At 44.5% G+C, this 19,574-nt stretch overlaps 1 pseudogene; it reads right to left on the bottom strand.

Moving 5' to 3' along the window:
* Nucleotides 1-3,605: 3,605 nt before the first annotated feature.
* LOC101111378 (spindle and kinetochore-associated protein 3-like) lies at nt 3,606-12,847 on the bottom strand (annotated as a pseudogene).
* Between the last annotated feature and the right edge of the window lie 6,727 nt (nt 12,848-19,574).

Below are 19,574 nucleotides of genomic sequence, written 5' to 3'. Positions count from 1 at the left end.
AAAAATAGGACAGGGTCATGTAAATAAGGCAAAAGCGTATCAACAGACCACATGCTGTAAAATGGTGCCAAAAAAAAAAAAAAAGAGAGAGAGAGAGAGAAAGCAAGAGAGAACAAATAAATGAAAGAAGAAAGAAATGTGTAGAACTGATTTTTCCTTAAGAGAACTTTCTTTTGAATCAGATCAGAGTACCCTCCTTGTTTTATTTCACATTGAGTACATAGATACATAGACATCCATAGAGATAAATTTTTTTTTAATTTATTCATTTATTTTTCACTGCACTGAGTCTTTGCTGCTGCACGGGGCTTTCTCTAGTTGCAGTGAGTGGGGGTTACTCTCTAGTTGTGGTGTGGCATAAGGCATCCCTCCTGGACAAGGGATTGAACCCAGGTCTCCTGCACTGGCAGATAAATTCTTAACCATTGGACTCCCAGGGAAATCCAAAATAAAAAATTCTCTACTTTAGATTTTAAACTCGGTGAGACCCATGTATGGTACTAGTCCTCGTTTAATTCCATAGCCTCAAACTCTTGGTAGAAAATCTAATATTACATTTTTTTCCTCATCTAATTTGGAAAGATTTGAAAGATGTGGGGGAAGAAGGAAGTTAAATAGGATATGTGAAAACAGAGTACTCTGAACTTGAATTGATTGAACCAGAAAAAGAAGCAGGGAAGGAGGCATTGTGGTTCAAGCCATGGAGCCCACCATATTCCACTGGTAACCAAAGCAGCAATGCTTAGTCAGTATGGCCCAGGACACCCTGGGTATTTTCTGAGAAGAGCATGTGCGAGAGGGGAGCAAGGATAAATGAGGGAAACCAGTGCTCAACCAATCATTCACATTCATGAGCAATCACAATTTAGGTGTGTTCACTGTACTATGTCTGGAAGAGGGCATGGTAACCCACTCCAGTGTTCTTGCCTGGAGAATCCCCATAGACAGAGCAGCCTGGTGGGCTACAGTCCATGTGGTCACAAAGAGTCCAACACAACTGAGCGACTAAGCACATTGTACGATGTGCGTTATTTTCAAATATCTTTTGATAGTGATTTCTAACATAATTCCACAGTGTTAAGAGAACAGACTCAGTATGGTTTTAATACTTTTAGACCATGAAATTTCTGCACCTTGTTTCATGTCCCTGGATATGTTCCAGTGTCTCCTAGCTTATAATCTAAACTTGAATAGAATTTGTATCCTACTATTGTATGAAAATTGAGTAAATCTTAGTTATGTTGAACTGATTCATAGTGCTTTCCAGGTCTACTATATCCTTCTACTTCTCTGTTTATTTGTTCTATTCATTTTTGAGAGTTTGATATTGAAACTCCAACTAAAAATCTTAGTTTATCTACTTAGAAAAATGATTTTAATATAATAGTGGAACTATATGTACCCTTGTTCTATGTTTTCCAAGTCTCCTGTAAATACGGTATCATACTTTCATAATTTAAAACATAAAAAAGAAAGAGAAAAAATCGAGTGATTTTCTTATAGGAAAGATAAATAAATAATAAATAAATAAATTGGCTTATAATTTGGGAAATACTTTTGTTTGCATCATACTTCGAGTAGCTTCAATCATAGCGAAAAGTTAGGGAGATGTGATGGATGTAAAAGTCACTTCATTTTAATTTGGATCTATTTCATGCATCTGAGAAATGGTCCTGTTGGCTCAACTCTGATACCCCTCTGGCAGCCTCTGCAGAGGTTGCGCCTTGTCAGCACTGGAGGGTGCTTATACGTTTTTATCCAGATAAACGTAGAGGTGCCAGACTGATCTGTCATAATTGTTTCAGGGGGATGGGAAGGAAGGCTTGAAGGAGGCTTGATGATGATAAGAGAGAAGCAGGGATTGGTGACACCACTCAGCACAGGTCAAAGTAGAGGGCTCAGGCATGAGAACATTTTTGTTTGGGACTCGGGCCTCTGAACTTGAGGAGCAAATTTTAAGGTCAGCAAGGGGTGGAGGATGGGAAACAACCAGAAATTCTTTTTTTTTTTTTTTTTCATATAATGTTCTTTATTTCCCATCTCCAACACTCCTGTTTCACTCATACCCCATCTGGCTGTCACACCATTTCCTCTCTCCCTCCCTGAGCAAAACTCATGAAAAGAGCCATCTCAGTTCGTTGTCTTTGCTTCTTCACCTCCGACCTCTCCACTCAACTCTAGACACTAGTCCTGAGCACTCCATCAGAATTCATCAGTGCTGTCAGTAACAGTGACTTTGCCAAGTCCGGTAATCCTGTCTTTTTTTACTTGAATTCTCAATTATACTCATGGAATCGATCACTCTTCTTGAAATATTTTCTTCCTATTTCCCTAGCTGCTTCTCAATCTCCTTTGCTAGACTTTTCTGCCTATTTCCATCTTCTAAAATGAGAACTCCAGGATTCAGTCCTTAGTACATTGTGAATATACTCACTCCTCCTTAAGCAATCCTGTCCACTCTATGGACTTATATATACCAAGCCACGGTAAACAGTGTACAAAAGGTTGGTTCAGTTTGGGAGCTAGCATCATATACTATAAGGTTGACCAAAGCTTGCCTTGAAAACCAAGGTAACATTATACTTAGTAAAACTTGAATTATAACTACACAGTAGTTCCTAGGACAGAGAATAAGTTTTTTTTAGTGACAATTTTCTGACAAAATGAAGAGATACAACGTGATGGGTCTTCCTATATGACTTTCAAGGCACAACCAAAAAAGAGGATAATCTTTGCTGAATCAGCTTGATGTAGATCATAAGGCTCTTGGGCTCCATGGACAGGGCAGCCTGAGGCTCTCAGAGACAGGTCCACAGGCACAGCTGACCGTCCAGAGAGGAGCACCCACGCAGGAGGACGTCCAGGATCTTCCAGAGGGTGAGGCTCGGGCTCTGTTGGGCGCTGAGCTACATGGGAGTCTGAGGAGGTCACAGTCATGTGCTGGGAATAGCTGATTTGAGAGGATGAAATTGACAAGTTAGAGGAAAACATCCATCCTGACATCACAGCAGGCGAATGTCTAAGCCCAAATGTTTGGGACACCCACTTCAGTTTAGCTACTGAGGCCTGTAAATTCCTCTTTCTCTGAATCAGTTTAGGCTGTCTTTTGTAAACAGCAGTGTCTTAAAGAGCACTGTTGAAATAAAAGGTGTAGAAGACTTGGGACAGTCATCAGAGGAGACAGTGGGCAGAGACAGTCCCAAGGAAGAAGCCTAGCTCTAGCAACAACTGTCCAGCCCTGAGAAGACTGAAGGTGGTCTCATTTGAGTGGCAAACAGTAACTTTTACATTTAAAAAATTATTTATCCTGCTTCCTAATATTACTTAAACCACACAGTTTCACGAGGCAGGGTAAACTTGAAATCAGTGAAATAATAATGATCTTTCAAAAGTGAGTAGCTGATCTACACATCAATAAGACAGGTTAGATTAAATCATATTTAACAAAAAGCATTTTATGACATCAGTGACCATATTCATCTTTAATATGAGTCAGTTTTTCAAAAGGGGGAAGATGTAGGGCAACGTCAAAAATAAAATGAGACCAGATTTGCTTTCATCTCTGCTCAGTTTCTATAATGGAAGGATGGACCCACATCATTTCTTCACCAGTTTTCTTTGTTGCCAGCATCTCACACGTTCTGTCCTCCATGCTGAGGAAGGAACAGTTTGCTGGGTGACACCATTCTAACTTCTCCCAGAGTCGCTAGGTTTGAGTTCAGCTCAGTTCAGTTCAGTCGCTCAGTCGTGTGCAACTCTGCAACCCCATGAATCGCAGCACGCCAGGCCTCCCTGTCCATCACCAACTCCCTGAGTTCACTCAAACTCACGTCCATCGAGTCGGTGATGCCATCCAGCCATCTCATCCTCTGCCGTCCCCTTCTCCTCCTGCTCCCAATCCCTCCCAGCATTAGAGATTTTTCTAATGAGTCAACTCTTCTCATGAGGTGGCCAAAGTACTGGAGTTTCAGTTTAACATCATTCCTTCCAAAGAACATCCAGGACTGATCTCCTCTAGAATGGACTGGTTGGATCTTCCTGCAGTCTAAGGGACTCTCAAGAGTCTTCTCCAACACCACAATTCAAAAGCATCAATTCTTCGGGGCTCAGCTTTCTTTTGACAAAATCTGGCAAATATCTTTTGGAATCTTCTATAGTAACTTCAGGAGGTGTAGGTGTTTTGAGAAGATTCTCATAAGAAGAAATCGTAGGAGAAGAGGGACCTGCAAAATTCTCAAAGCACTTGCCTGAATTTGAAACTAACAATGCACTTTTTTTCATTTCCAAAGCATTTGATGAACAGTTTGCTTTCAATAATGGATAATTTGTGGATACCAAAGCCGTGCTGCTCTTTGCAGAAGGGACTTTCAAACCAGTGCAGAAGGGAGAATGGGTGTGCTCAGCATCATTTTTTTTCCAACGGCTGGGTCTTGAGGCCAGGAGGGACAAAGACATTATCATTGGGCCCTTCTCCTCTGTCTATGGTCTCCTCACTGTTAGTCTTCACATTTTTAAGTCCAATCATGTAATCGTCATTTAAGCACATAGTATATTCAGAGACACCGAAGTGTTCTAATTTAGGAGTTACACACTCAAAATCATCCATCATTAGTGCACATTTTGGAGTTTTTACTAGTGACTATTTGGAAAATGGAGTTAAAATTTTTGGTTCTTCCTTCTGGTTGTTTGCTGCTTGGGGTGAGTTTGTCAGAACTTGGGATACAATGTACTACTCAAGTAGTATTTAGTGCTCTAAGCACTTCTGTTTCTGAGAAGGCACCACGTAGTTCACAACTTTCTGATTTTGGACTTGAGTAGTGCATTGTATCCCAAGTTCTGCCAAACCCACCCCAAGCAGCAAACAACCGGAAAGAAGAGCCAAAAAAGATCTTCACAACCCAGATAATCACAATGGTGTGATCACTCACCTAGAGCCAGACATCCTGGAATGTGAAGTCCAGTGGGCCTTGGAAAGCATCACTATGGACAAAGCTAGTGGAGGTGATGGAATTCCAGTTGAGCTACTTCAAATCCTGGAAGATGATGCTGTCAAAGTGCTGCACTCTATATGCCAGCAAATTTGGAAAACTCAGCAGTGGCCACAAGACCAGAAACGGTCAGTTTTCATTCCAATCCCAAAGAAAGGCAATGCCAAAGAATGCTCAAACTACCACACAATTGCACTCATCTCACACGCTAGTAAAGTAATGCTCAAAATTCTCCAAGCCAGGATTCAGCAACACATGAACCGTGAACTTCCTGATGTTCAAGCTGGTTTTAGAAAAGGCAGAGGAACCAGAGATCAAATTGCCAACATCCGCTGGATCATGGAAAAGCAAGAGAGTTCCAGAAAAACATCTATATGTTTCTGCTTTATCGACTATGCCAAAGCCTTTGACTGTGTGGATCACAATAAACTGTGGAAAATTTTGAAAGAAATGGGAATACAAGACCACCTGACCTGCCTCTTGAGAAATCTGTATGCAGGCCAGGAAGCAGCAGTTAGAAGTGGACATGGAACGACAGACTGGTTCCAAATAGGAAAAGGAGTACGTCAAGGCTGTATACTGTCACCCTGCTTATTTAACTTCTATGCAGAGTACATCATGAGAAACACTGGGCTGGAAGAAGCACAAGCTGGAATCAAGATTGCAGGGAGAAATATCAATAACCTCAGATATGCAGATGACACCACCCTTATGGCAGAAAGTGAAGAGGAATTAAAAAGCCTCTTGAGAAAGTGAAAGAGGAGAGTGAAAAAGTTGGCTTAAAGCTCAACATTCAGAAAACAAAAATCATGGCATCTGGTTCCATCACTTCATGGGAAAAAGATGGGAAACAGTGGAAACAGAGTCAGACTTTATTTTGGGGGGCTCCAAAATCACTGCAGATGGTGATTGCAGCCATGAAATTAAAAGACGCTTACTCCTTGGAAGGAAAGTTATGACCAACCTAGATAGCATATTCAAAAGCAGAGACATTACTTTACCAGCAAAGGTCCATCTAGTCAAGGCTATGGTTTTTACAGTGGTCATGTATGGATGTGAGAGCTGGACTGTTTGATGCTTTTGAACTGTGGTGTTGGAGAAGACTCTTGAGAGTCCCTTGGACTGCAAGGAGATCCAACCAATCCATCCTAAAGGAGACCAGTCTTGGGTGTTCATTGGAAGGACTGATGCTGAGGCTGAAACTCCAATACTTTGGCCACCTCATGCAAAGAGTTGACACATTGGAAAAGACCCTGATGCTGGGAAAGATTGGGGGCAGGAGGAGAAGGGGACGACCAAGGATGAGATGGCTGGATGGCATCATGGACTCGATGCACATGAGTTTGAGTGAACTCTGGGAGTTGGTGATGGACAGGGAGGCCTGGCATGCTGCAGTTCATGGGGTCACAAAGAGTCAGACATGACTGAGCGACTGAACTGACCTGAACTGGACTCTGGTTTAGAGTCAGCGACTCCTTGTTCAACCACTGAATTTTTCTTGGCATGTAGATTATATTCATACTTCTGGAAAAACTCTTTTATTTTCATGATATCCACTGAATTCTTTTTCATCAATATTTTTGTTGCCTTTATGAAACCAACACTTTGTTGACTTTGCAAGCTTGCTTTATCAAGAATAATATTGACTTCATCCTTCAGAGTTTGTACTTCCGAGTGAAGGTCATGTAAAACTCTTGTTGGACAATCTTCAAAGTCGCTGTCCTCTCTGTGCAACGCTAGCTGCAACCTGGCCATCTCCCCATCCAGGGGGATGGCGAGAGAGCACAGCTTCCCGCTAAAGCCTGAGATCAGATCCATAGAAGAGCCTGGTTCTCCACCTCAGCACCCGTGCCCATTTGAATCCCAGCGCCGGAAATGCCATAGGCTCCGGGAGGCATGAAAGGCCTTTTTTGCAACTAGATTTTCTTAAAGACTTGAGAAAATGCGCTGCTTTATCTCAACATGTCATTAAACCTTCATTGTCCTCAGGAATATATTAATAGTATTGACAATAAAACAAGAAGAAAGGTTTTAGAAAAACCAAGCTGTAATTCTTCTTGGATTAATACCTACAGCCCAGTAAGCAAACCTCATTGCTGACAAACTTCAGCTCTCGAAGACTCAGCGGATGAAACTAAAATGATGAGGATTATAAGCATGATATGAGGACTATGCACAAAACATGCCAAGGGATAAAGTCACCCACAGAAAGCCGGGAGAGCTCGGAGAGAGGGGTTCTGCTCAGAACCCCACAAACACAGGCATTCAAGAGGAAGTCAGAGCAAGAGACATCCAGGGAGGGGAAAAGAAACCTTTCTAGTGCTGGGAGGGGAAGGGAGTCGTGTGCTGGGACGTCTGAAAACAGGCAGGGACCAGGGACATTAAGACTGAACAAAGATAGGTAGCAACCAAGGAGGTGCTAGTGTCCCTAATTTTCAAGAGGTGCTGAGAGCAGAGCCAGGGAAGGATGGGGAGGACGGGGAGGTGCCTGACAAGGCACATGGAAGGAAGCCTGGTAACTGGCTCAAGACATCTGCTCTAAGGTGGACCCTGAGAACTGTGTTACTTATTAACGGCTACTCACAAATGCAAACGGCTTACTTTCAAAGGGAGGGAGGAAAGGAAGGGAGGGAAGGGGAAAGTAGAGAGGATTTAATACAACCCTTGGGCTACCCAGGTGGCACTAGTGGTAAAGAATCCACCTGCCCATGCATGAGATGCAAGAGACATGGGTTGGATCCCTGGGATGGGAAGATCCCTTTGAGAAGGGAATGGCAACCCACTCCAGTATTCTCACCTGTAAAATCCCATGGCCAGAGGAGCCTGGCTGGCTGCAGTTCATGGGGTCACAAAGAGTGGGAGAGGACTGAGCCGCTGAGCACATATGCACGCAATATCACCAGTAGTTACCTATATTCTGATATGATTTCTGGAAATAATGCAATGTAGGAGAGTTGGCGCTGGTATGCTGGGAATTGTCCATGATCCTGCATTTTAAAAGATGCCATGTGGCTGCTGCTGTGGAAGAGGGCATTTGGAAATGCGAGGCAGGTCAGAAGGCTACTGCAGAGTCCAGGAAACCAATGAGAGCACAGCCTCTCCACAGGCAGAGGGGCATCCATGGTGGAAATGGACCTAGAAATTGGAGAGCCTCCTGGAAGGGAAAGCAGTGGGAGATGAACCCAGGAGCCCAGAGGACGCAGATCCCCCAGAGAGGCTTGCGTGCCCTGGAGGGGGCCACCTTACCTTTGGAGGTCAGGCTGGGAGGACAGAAGTGGGTGTAGGTAAATTGTAGGTAAAGGGTGGGAAGTTACCAGAAAGTACACGCATGACCTCAATTTTCTCAATGACTCACAAGGTGAGTTTGTCTGCTGAGAGCCAGGGAGGGCAGGAATTGAGAAGGAGTCTTGAGAAAAGCGCTGAGGTCTATAAATAGTCTTCTAACTAATCAGCTGCTGAGGGGGACTGCGGGTCTGTCTTCGGGCATCATAGGCGTGAAGGCGACCTCTTACTGGGGACCACGGTCCCAGCTCTGCACCCGCTGCTGTGTGTGTGGAATGGACAGTTAGCACTCCCATCTTCCCTCTGCTCTGCAGCCCCGGGGTCACCGCCATATTTAAATAGCATGAGGGTCACTCACACTTCTGCTGCTTCTGTGAGCATTCGCGTCCTGAATAGCTAAGACACACTGGGATTTCACATATAACTTAAAACTAAATTGTACTATATAGACTGTCATTGCTGAGCAAAGTAGCCTAAAAATTTACAAAATATTTTTGTTGTTGTTTTTATTGTACAGTTGCTAAGTTGTGTCGGGCTTTGCAACCCCATGAACCACAGCACACCAGGCTTCCCTGTCCTTCACAAAATATCATTAATGAGAATTGAAACAAAAAGTGGTTTCTGCTTACAATATTCTAATTAAGTGTTTCTGAGTTTTGCTCCAAATCTACAATAAATAGAATGTTATTTCCCTATGCTTCATACAGATTAAACTTCTTTCAGTTATACATATACATGTATCTATTTTTTTCAAAATTTTTTTCCCAATTAGGTTGTTACATAATATGAAGCATAGTTGCCTGTGAATGTTTTGCTTTTAAAAACAGAAAAAGGTTATAGAGGATTTGCTGACATCAGACAATGAGTTATTTGCAAAGATTCCTTGTGGTGTATTATACAACTCTGCCTGCTTTCATATATATAGTGTCCCGCGTGGAGAAGGAAATGGCAAATCACTCCAGTATTCTTGCCTGCGAAATCCCATGGACAGAGGAGCCTGGCAGGCTACGGTCCACAGGGTCGCAAAGAGACACAACTGAACAACTGAGCACGGATACATGCGTGGTAGCGACTCAGTCATTTTTGTGCTGAGTGAGTCACTCTTGTCTTGTTTCAAACTGAATGGGAAAAACAGGAAATAAATAAAAGTGAAAACTTTGTTTACCAGAAAAAAAAAAATAGCACGAGGCCTGGAGGAAGCTACTGAGTCCAAAGTGGGAGCTTTTAAAAAATGGTTTGGATTATTGTTGGGAATTTTTTTGTGTGCTCAAAATATACGGCTTGTACATACATATACATACAATGAGTGAATACACACTTTGTGTGTCAATGACAGTATACATGTGCATGTGTCGTAGCACTAATATGTGTGTGTATGTTTGTAGGTATGCAGACATATGGGTATCATAAATGTATTATGTATGTATACACATATGCGTATAATCCATATGGGTTTCCCTAGTGGCTCAGATGGGAAAAAAATCTGCCTGCAACACAGGAGACTTAGGTTCAGTTTCTGAATGGGGAAGATCCCCTGGAGGAGGGAATGGCTATCCACTCCAGTATCCTTGCCTGGAGAATCCCGTGGACAGAGGAGCCTGGTGGGCTACAGTCCATGGGTTGCAAAGAGTCGGACATGACTAAAGTGACTGAGTACAGTACAGTACCTTTTCCTTAAGGTCCTTCAACAGTTCCCCATTGTCTCCTGACCAAGTCCCAACCAGGCCCTTCATGGACTGGGTCCTGCTTGTCTCCTCCTATGTCTGTCCTTCTTGAACCCCAGGCTCCACCCAGGCCAGGTAGCTTGCATTTCTCCCATAATGCATCTGTGCTTTGCTTGCTCGGGTTCTGATTTCCGCGATGCTGTTCTCAGCCCCCATCACCTTCCAGATGGAAAACATCTTCTTATCCACCTCAGCTCCTCTAGAGAACGTTTCCCAAGACTCAGTTGTTTCAAATCCTCCAGCCCTGACCAGGGAAATGACTGCTTTCTCTCTCTCTCTTCTTCACTGTCCCTTGTACACATCATTATCACAGCAAATACAATACCAAATGCACTTGTTTATTTATAGGTCTGTCTTCCTGTGTGCTTCCCAGGTGGCACTAGTGGCAACAAACCTGCCCGCCAATGCAGGAGACACAAGAGAATGAGTTCCATCCCTGGATCGGGAAGATCCCTTGGAGGAGGGCATGGCAACCTACTCCAGTATTCTTGCCTGGAGAATTCCATGGACAGAGGAGCCTGGCAGGCTACAGTCCAGAGTGTCACAAAGAGTCAGACACGACTAAAGTGACTTAGTACGCACAATGTCTTCCTATGCCATATCCTGGGGGGCAGGGGCAAAATCTGTTTATATAGTATGGTTTTAAAATCTTTGGCTCAAACTATGCGACCTTGGGCAAGATATGTAAACTTTTCTATATCTGTTCCATCTTCCATACAATTCGAATGGTAATCATAGTCTCTATGCCATAGAATTGTTATGAAGCAGAAATGAAATAATGCATGTGAAGCGCTTAGAGAAGATCTGATATAGTCAACCAAGTGTTTGATCTAAGAAGTACATAACCAATAACAACTGTTCAGTGGTTAAAAGGATGAATATTTATCATTAAGAGTTGATAAGAACAATGAATAACCTAATCCCAGATGTTTATTTAGAAAGACAAATGAGAAAGTTGAATGATTGGAAGAAAGAATATTTTAGGGAATATCTTTTGGTGTCTGTATGGTCAAAATACCTCCAAAGACCTCTCAACTTTCTGCTGCAAACTCTTTCAGTCCTGTAAAACCAGCCTAACCAGGCTACAAAGATTTTTAAAACATCACAGTCTTCTTAGAAAACAAAAATCAGTGAAACCAATAAGAAAGGCTCACTGCCATAGTTTTCACTACGAGGCGGGCAGAGGCTCATTGTGCTTTAAGAATGCAAGCCAGTCCTGCTGTAGACTTTGAGGAACTTTTGCATGTTTTCTAGGCTCACTCCTGAAAGTTAAATAGCAAATAACCTTTTCTCCAACTAGCCTGGCTTTGGGCATAAATTCTTATTTTACATGAGCAGGTTCTATCTACTTTCAAGGTACACAGCTGACTTCAACAGTGGACATTAAACATTATATAATATACATGCATCCTTTGTTATAAGGCAACACACGACGCAGTAAACATTACTGGAGTCTTCCTGGTGACGGTACCTGATTTCCATGCAGTCCCATTAAAGTGGACTTCACACCCAGTCTCAGGGTGGATCTTGTGATCCAGGTCTAAGCAATCAGCATGTCTCATTTCCCTGTCCTTCAATCTTCGTGGACCATATGTGACCTAGTCAGAGCCAATGAAATGCAATGACATTTTCACTGCATCTTCTGGGGAAGAGACTGTCACATAAAACCCTTGGCATAAAATATAAGAGAATAAGTGGGTTAGCGGGGACCTTTCTGCCATAAAATCCAAGACTGCAGTCAACACAAAGGAAGGCAGAGCAAGGAATAAAGTTTTTAAAATTAGGCAGGTGCCACTGAGAAGTCTGAGCCCTGAATTGAGTCTTGTCTGTAGCTAGCATTCTCTTTTCCATGTCTGAGTCAATAAATTCCCTTTTTGACTAAGACAGTTTGGGTTGGGTTTTTCTGTAACCACAGCTAAATAATCCCAACTGGCCCTCATCAAAGTCACTGTTCCCAAACGGGAGCTCCACACTCTGATTCTATCAAAAAGATACCTGGTGTCTCTGGAGAACTCAGATGTGAATGAATCACAGCGTATTCAGGAGGATAAGTGTCTTGGGTAAGAAAATATCTCCTTTGGGGAGGCCTGTGGTTCACGTTTCTGTGTGGGCCAGGAAACTCCTATAAATTTTACCTGTTGACACATTTTCTTTGCAGGCATTTTGCTGCTTCATGGGGAGGAGCAGGAAACAGAGGTGGAGGAGGGAAGGCATGAGGCAAATATGAATGATTGTGCAGGAAGCAATACAGCTGATGGTCTTTAGCAGAGGGCTGGCATGTGGGTACATGCGGTGTGAATTCACAGTGGAGGAACTAATCAGGCAACGTTATCTGATCTGGAACAACAAGAAAAAGAAAGGGTCTCTTTCATTTTCCCCTGCTTTGGTCTGTCTGAAAGCCCTTATCAAGGGGACAGGCCTTGGAAGCACCTAACCAGAAAACCATGACTTTGGATTGTGCTAAAGGAGGGACCCAGGATCTGGCTTGTTTTCCGGGGACCAGCTGTCGTTTCATTTTCAGAATGGAGCTGGAATTTTGTTCTGTGAAAATAGAGCAGGTTCTGGACTGAAAACAAAAGTCAGACGTGCTGATGCTTGAATATGGAGAAGTACAGAGTTTCATAAGTTCTTCTGAGTAATAGAGGCTAGTCTCCAGCCTGGGGGTGAGGAGGTGGTGAGAGCAGAACCAGAGTCTGGGAAGTTATTTCTCATGTAAAAATCAAAAGCCCGAAACAACACATTGAACAATCAAAATACAAAGCAGCAGAGCTTTCAGGAGGGGACTTGGCCTTTGGGTACCAGGATGGGTTTCTGGTACCGCTTCTGGTTGCTTCTGTCCCGCACTGTCTCCATGGTGATGAGAAGTTAGTTATCTTCTTTGAATCTGTTTCCTCATCTTTAAGCATCAGTTAAATAGGCTGGATTATATAAGAGTTTTGTTGTGGTTCAGTCACAAAGTCATGTCCAACTCTTTGTGACCCCATGGACTGCAGCAAGCTAGGCTTCCCTATCCTTCACTGTCTCCGAGAGTTTGCTCAAATGCAAGTCTGCTGAGTCAGTGATGCCATCCAATCATCTCATCCTCTATCACCCCCTTCTCCTTCTTCCCTCAATCTTTCCCAGCATCAGTCTTTTCCAATGAGTCAGCTCTTCACATCAGGTGTTTCTGCATCGAGAGTTTATGGCCCATTGTAAGAACCTAAATAAATGGTAATGACACATTTTCACTTACTCTGGGAAGATTTAGATCAAATACAGGTTTGTATGTACCAATACATGGGTACCTTCTTCTCATACGGCAGACAGAGGGGGCAAAGTTCAGTTTCACCTTAATGTGATTTTTTTTTAATATCAAGAGAAAATCACTGATTTGCCGCCATATGTCTGCACATGTCCAGCTGCTTTGAAAGAAAGATCTTGTCTTTCAAAAGACAAGATCTTTTGAAAGCATAATCTTGTCCCTACGCTACTGACAACTCTCTAATTCCAGACTGGCTAGAGACAAACCAAAATCAGAAGACTTCCATTGGACCGTCGATTTCTTGAGTATGAAAAGGAAAGTGTTAGTCACTTAGTTGGGTACAACTCTTTTGCAACCCTATAGACTGTAGCCTGCCAGGCTCCTCTGTCCATGGGATTTCCCAGGCAAGAATACTGGAGTGGGTCGCCATTCCTTTCTCCAGGGGATCTTCCCAGGTCAGAGAGTGAACCCACATCTCCTGCATTGCAGACAGATTCTTTACCACTGCACTACCAGGGAAGCCCATGGAATTTGCTCTTTACTGTATGTCAATTCTATTTCAGTTTTAAAAGGATGTGCCCTTTTTTCAACTGATAATGAGAATAACAGAACTTGGTGGTCAGTCAGAAGTATCTGCTCCAGCTAGCTTCTTTTGATGTGTTACTATGAAGTCTGGGATATTCTGGACCAGAGGAAGGGAGACTATGGTAGGAAGATTTCTGCTTAGAAATAAGACTTGGAGAAGGATCTGGCCCTTGGCCTTGCCTCGAACTCATGTGCTTCTCAAGCACCAACCGAGCTTCTATCTCTGGTCTTGTTCTTTGCAGTGAATACATCCCACCCTACATGATGCCATGAAATTTTCCCACCCATAGCGTGCAGTCCACAATGCCCACTGCCAGGGAATTGGCCCACTTGCCTCAGCTCTGCCTGCCAGACCATACCTTTCACTGCAGCCTGCTGGCCCCAGGCCTCATTCCAATTCAGCCCACCAGACAAGTTTCTAGTAGGGTTGAAGCTGACCTGGCCAACCAGGTGATTTGGCCTCCCTTGACATTTTCAACAGGGTGAAAAAAGCGACTTTCTCTCCATCCCATTGAAACCTGGCTAAAACTTTCCCTCAGCCTTCCAGTTAGCATCAACAGGACTTGTTCTCCCAGTACTCTTCAAATAGATGTCTTCAAATCCAAGTCCTTTGGAAGCTGCCATGCTCCTTCTCAACAGCCTGGCACATTCTTTTTGGTGACACTTTGGATTCTTCCTAGGTGAAAGCTGAGAGATATAAAGGCATCGTAAAAGAACTCTGAAGGGTTTGGGCAGGATTATTCTAAGGAATTTATCCACCCACTTCAAGCAATTTCTTCTGTTGATCTTTAGGATTACTAGGGAAGCAGCCAGGGCTTTTGTTGATGGATCCCAGAATCTCATCCTTGTGGGTGCATAGAGTGTGGTATTGCCAGTGCAAAGGGCTTTTTTTTTTTCCCTCTGACTGGCTCAAAGTGGGATACCAGAGCTAAGTAAGAAATAAGCCCATGTAAGAATGAGAAGATTTAAGGATTATAATTGATTCTCCTAAACTTAGTTTAGAAGAGCAGGGTGGGGGTAATGGGGAGCAATTTTCATCTTTCTCCATCACATACTCAGGCCTCACCTGAGAAACACAGGGTACCACCCACCCTCCACTTAAAGGTGAGGTTTTTCTTGGAGGGGTGTGTGTGTGTGTGTGTGTGTGTGTGTGTGTAAAAGATGCTAGCGTTAGCAGGACTTGGTCAACCGAACTGGTGCTAACTGGGGTTAACAGCTGCTGATAAATCAGGGAAATACAGGAGAGAAGAGATAAAGCATAGTAAACACCGGAGTTGGCTTCATTGAATTACACCAGGACAATGAGACCAGGGCAGTCTGTGGACCAAAGGTCTTCCCTCTTTGGGCAGAATTAGCAAAAAAATAAGTTGCGGAAGAGCCCTTTCTCCAGCCAGAATTCTTAGTAGGCAGTCATGTGGGGGTAATCGCCTCTTTGTCTGGCTCAGATTCCCTCTCACCCTCAGACCCTCTGATTTCTGCCTGAATGGAAAGAACTCACAGCAGTTGAGTCTGGGGGAAGCGGGAAGCCTGGGTGGTGGGGGGTGGGGAGGAGAGGAGCTCCGCCATCCGGACAAAGGCCCTGGAGGTCTCCTCTCCCCACGTGGAGACAGGCAGGAAGGAGGCTGGTAGTGACACTGGTGGAGGTGATTGCTCCTTCACCATCTGCCCTCACCTTTACGACGTACCGTGAGATGGGAATTATCAACCCCATCTTCACAGAACAAATAAGGTGAAATAAGTTGCCAAAACTCCCCAGCTACCATGTGGTGGGCTGGAGAATTTTTCCTACATCAGCCCAAGGGCAGGAGATGACTGAGCCATGGGGGAAAGGGACTGGGGATCTGGACAAGGCTTGACATCCTGAAACATGAGAGTCAGGGTGTGTGTGTGTGTGTGTGTGTGTGTGTGTGTGTGTGTGTGTGTCTGTGTGTGTGTCTGTGTCTGTGTCTGTGCTTGGTTGCTCAGTCGTGCCCGACTCATTACAGCCCCACGGACTGCACACCCTCAGGCTCCTCTGTCCATGGGATTCTCCAGGCAAGAATACTGGAGCAGGTTGCCATTTCCTTCTCCAGGGAATCTTTCTGACCCAGGGACCAAACTTGAGTCTCCTCCTTGGCAGGCAGGTTCTTTACCACTAGGGCCAGGTGCTCAGTGATAAATGGTACCCCGGTCTCACAGACAGAGGTAGAGACAGGAAGAGAGACTGATCTGGCCTGCCCCATACCACCAAACTATTTTATTTTACTACTTTCATTTTCAGATGATTTATATTTGTGTGTGTGTGCGTGTGTGTATATATATATATATATAAAACAGGGAAAGGCAGACTTCTTTTGCTACAGACTCCTTTCTTTTTGGTTGCTGTCTTTTTCTGTTATTATAGACTGAGATTTTAAGATGTCGAATTCCAATCTAGAAGCTAATGAGGTAAGCAAAACCCAGTGGCAAACCAAGGAAATTAATTTAATACCCTCTCTTGAGGCCCTAGTAACTATTCCCACATCCTTTGGAGTAAGAGTCTGGCCACTGGCAGAGCCAAAAGCTTCTTGACTGTGGTCACAGAAAGCAGACACTATTGTTACAAGTTCAGGCTGGCATGCAATTAAGCTGCATCCTTCTCAGGGAGATGTGGTTGTCTGTGGTCCAGCATCCATCCTGCTCTGGACAGAGGACTGTTGTTGTTCATTCAGTCAGTCATGTCCAACTCTTTGTGACCCCATGGACTGCAGCACTCCAGCCTTTTCTGTCCTTCATTATCTCCCAGAGTTTGCTCAAACTCAGGTGCATTGAGTCGGTGATGCCATCCAACCATCTCATCCTCTAGCATCCCCTTCTCCCCCTGCCTTCAATCTTTCCCAGCATCAGAGTCTTTTCCAATGAGTCGGCTCTTCACATCAGGTGGGCAACGTATTGGAGCTTCAGCTCCAGCATCAGTCCTTCCAGTGAATATTCAGGATTGATTTCCTTTAGGATTAACTGGTTTGATCTCCTTGCAGTCCAAGGGACTCTCAAGAGTCTTCTCCAGCACCACAGTTCGAATGGTCAGTGGATAATGAGCAGAACTGGTCCACACCAATCCCAGGTCTGGATCACAAATCACTTGTGACCTTCCACGCCCTCTTCTCTTCCAGCCACGGGAATGAGTGGACCCCAGGGACTGTATCAAGAGCCGCATGTTGAACCTGCTGAAGCCACAGATAAGGTGGAGAGCTGTTTGGCTGGGAGAGTCAGCCTTGGACTGTCCGGAAACCAGGACACAAACTTGTGACATGTAAGGCAGCTACCATGGGGTGATTTTTCTGCTATAGCAGCTGATACTTCCTTAACAAACACAATCAAAGACAGCTTCTGCTCACCTTCCTGGCATCAGGATGGGAACCAAAAAGCTCGAGACCTGGGAGAATAAAACCCACTCTTCCAGAAAACAGAAAGACCTACGGACTTCTAAGCCTCAGGACTTTCTTCTCTTGTGTTTATGTCGCAACTACAGGGAGTGTGGAAAGAATTTCGAAAACATTTTCTTTATCTGATTTAGAAAGCAGCATCCAGTTGTGGTACCCAAAAGATTTATATCTCATTGGAGGGTAAAGTCATAAATTAAAATGATCTTTTTTAGATGATGGTGGGAGAGGGCCAAAGGAAATTAGCTTAAAGAGCAAATGATAGGGTTTTTAGGTAGTTTTATTGCCGTGAATAAAAAGTAGAGTAAACACTAGCTGCCTCCAGAAATCCTCAAAACCGTCCTTTTGTGAATCCAGACGATTTTTGTGGACCTGGCACCCATCGTTTGGGTGCAATGTGTTGGTCTAAAGTGCTTGAGGGTGTTTAAAACATTTTTTCCCTTAAACACTTTAAATCCACCCTTTCTGCAAGCGTGTTTAGTCTGGTAACGTGCACTATCTCCAGTTATCTGAGCGTGCTCTGTGCTAAGTCACTTCAGTTGTATCTGACTCTTTGCGATCCCATGGACTGAGCCTCCTGAGCTCCTCTGTCCATGGGATTCTCCAGGCAAGAATACTGGAGTGGGTTGCCATTTCCTTCTCCAGGGGATCTTTCTGACCCAGGGATTGAACCCGTGTCTCCTGCACTCCTGCATTGCAGGTGGATGCCTTACTGCTGAGCCACCAGGGAAGCCTAATTATCTGAACAATAAGTAGATTTTGTTTCTGCATCTGTCAAGGCTAAGTCGATTCAGTCATGTCAGACTCTGTGCGACCCCATAGACAGCAGCCCACCAGGCTCTGCCGTTCCTGGGATTCTCCAGGCAAGAACATTGGAGTGGGTTGCAATTTCCTTCTCCAATGCATGAAAGTGAAGTTGCTCAGTCGTGTCTGACTCTTAGCAACCGCATGGACTGCAGCCTACCAGCCTCCTCTGTCCATGGGGTTTTCCAGGCAAGAATACTGGAGTGGGGTGCCATTGCCTTCTCCTCTGTCAAGTGCTATAGATTCCAAGTGGGTGGCTCTATGGTTAGGGAGGTTGGTTGAGCTGGTCTCCTTCATTTCCATGATGGCATAAAAGTATATACGATTGGATGGAAGGCTCAGTGTCGTTAGATGATAAAAGGGTTGGTGTGAAAGAGAAGTCTTCTCAAAGGAAACAAGGAATCCTGAAATAGGAGCAAGCAAGGGGGCAATAGGGCTTCCCTGATAGCTCAGATGGTAAAGAATCTGCCTGCAATGCAGGAGACCAGGGTTCAATCCCTGGGTCAGGAAGATCCCCTGGAGAAGGGAATGGCAACCCACTCTCCAGGTATTCTTGCCTGGAGAATCCTGTGGACAGAGGAGCCTGCTGGGCTACAGTCCACAGGGTCACAAAGAGTTGGACATGACTGAGCGACTAACACACACACACATATGCAATGAGGCAATGATTTTAGATGAATGGGATTTATATCAAGACCTTAGGGTCTTGATACCCAGGGCTCTCTGAAGTTCTAGTTTCAGCCTAGGTAACCAAGAATTATCACTGGAGCATCGTTTGCCTGGTCAGGGTGCAGAGAAGATCAGGGCTGTCACAGGGCTGACTTACACATCTGGCCACATAGGAGACAGCCATGAGATGCGCCAAACAAGCCCTCTGCACTCAGACCTGTTAAGGGTAAAAACACATGGAGAAGATGCCCCAGGTGGCACCCTGGATCTTCAGCACTGAAAGCCAGCACCAGTGGATTACGCTCTGTTCCTAGTATCTTTAAGACACTGCAATGAGTGTGTGGCTGGCCCTTTAAAAAAAGCACCAAGCCAGAGAAACATCAGCCAGCAGAATTAGTCAGTTTGTTTTAGCAACAGCTTCCCATGCCTTGGTCTCCCATTACTTCATCTGCATTCCCCAGATGCTGGGCCCACGGCCTGTGGCAGTCCCCATCATGGTTTTCATAATCTCTCAGGGAACTCCCAGTACCTGGACAAATCCCGTGACCCCAGGACATCACCTCCTAGGTCACAGGTGGAACCTGATACCCTCGCCTAGTATCTCTGGTTGTAACCCTACCTGCTCCCGATTGCAGACCTGCGTCACAAGCTGCCACAGGCAGAGGGGAAGTGACCCTGTCTGGTCTTGCCCAGGTCAGCCTCTGCCACGCAATTCCAAGCAGCAGAGAAAAGTCCTGAATCTGGGGGTTACTTAGTGAGGCTTCACTGAGAGGGTCGCCCCCCTCAAGGATGGCCAGAGTCAGCCCAGCAGCTCAGAGACCCAGCTGGTCAGTCAGCGAGTTGGCAACATGCCCTTCCTCACACTCTCTCTCCAGGAGTG

The sequence above is a fragment of the Ovis aries genome, chromosome 9 (assembly GCF_016772045.2).
Source record: "Ovis aries strain OAR_USU_Benz2616 breed Rambouillet chromosome 9, ARS-UI_Ramb_v3.0, whole genome shotgun sequence".
Taxonomy (NCBI): Eukaryota; Metazoa; Chordata; class Mammalia; order Artiodactyla; family Bovidae; genus Ovis; species Ovis aries.
The sequence above is the reverse complement of the archived record's forward strand: the minus strand, read 5'-3'. Positions and strand labels throughout refer to the sequence as shown.